Raw genomic sequence first — 1,395 nt, 5'->3', positions numbered from 1 at the left:
TATATATATATATATATATATATATATATATATATCAAACTGGAACAAAAACGCAATTGAGGGCATTAAAATGTTCGGACAGATAGACAACACAAAGACGGACAAGAGAACCAGTTAGAAAGACAGGCAAAAAAGACGGGTTATTCTTGGCTTTCTTTCTTCAGTCAATTACCAGAAGTCACGACCATTTCGGGTAGTTACACTTGAGATGGTTTGATCTGGTTGTCCTCCAAAAAGTCTAAGCTAAGAGCATTAGACCCCTTTGTAAGAAAGCTAGCGAATGTGTATGGCAACAAAGACATACATACATACATACATACATACATACATACATACATCTTTAGATATAGAAAATATCATTGAAATTAATATTTCCGAAAATACATGTTAATACGTTTTCAAGGCGATCCAAAATTAGCTAAATTCAAAGTGAATTAAGGAAATACTGTATCATTCGCCATGATAAATCGCTAGTCACTACACATTCTTTTTTTCTCTCCTTGTTTCTTTCTGTGTTCCTTTCTGTGGAAGAGCGCATAACAAGTGATGAGCGATAAGATAAGGTCACTTGGATAAAGAATGAGCAGGCTTCTTTTCTCTTTTAATAATGCTTGTTGTTCTTGTTCTTGTTTTAACCATGGCTGTCTCTGCGTAGTTATTTGTGTGGTTGTTTACTTTGTAAAACAGAAAGGGGAGAGGGTTGCTAGCACATCACACTCTACCCACATTTTTCCCATCCACATCTTTACCATATGGATCCCTAACAGAATCCGATAATAGGTATACATGCAAATCGATCTAATTACTTGTCTCCTAAAATCAGGCATAACTTGGCGATCGGTCGACTTACAATACCGTTCTTTGTCTTGAGTTAACTTGACAACAAGGTCAAGGTGAGCTCTGATTGGCTGAATGCAAATGAATTCATAGTGGAGTCCAGAACTCTCGTGGGAAAAAAAAATTTTGCAGCCGCGAACGATAATAGAAGATACTTGCCCAAGGAACTGAACACGAAACTGTGTGGTTGCAAAGAGGGATTAACCACACAACTATGCCTCATCCTTTAAATTTCTAAGTTCATTCCTTGCAAAGACGATGAAATAAAGTACCAATCAAGTACCGGAGTCAATAAATTTGATTACAGTTCTCTTCAAACATGTTGTTTTGTGCTTATGTAAAAACAAAAAAAAAAAGAAACTTCTTAAAACAAGAGAGCTGTGACAATATTTTCTAAACTATAGCTGCAAGTCTTGAATCTACAAAAGCCACCCACTTCGCTGTTCTAGGTTTGCGTTTCTAAATTGTTTCAAAACAAACGCCAGATCCTTTCTTTTTTATTGTAGAGACGTCACAGCTGCGTCTCATCTTATCTCTTTATTTTCTCTCTCTCTCTCT

This window comes from Octopus bimaculoides, chromosome 10 (assembly GCF_001194135.2).
Source record: "Octopus bimaculoides isolate UCB-OBI-ISO-001 chromosome 10, ASM119413v2, whole genome shotgun sequence".
NCBI lineage: Eukaryota > Metazoa > Mollusca > Cephalopoda > Octopoda > Octopodidae > Octopus > Octopus bimaculoides.
Note: the sequence above shows the minus strand (reverse complement) of the source record.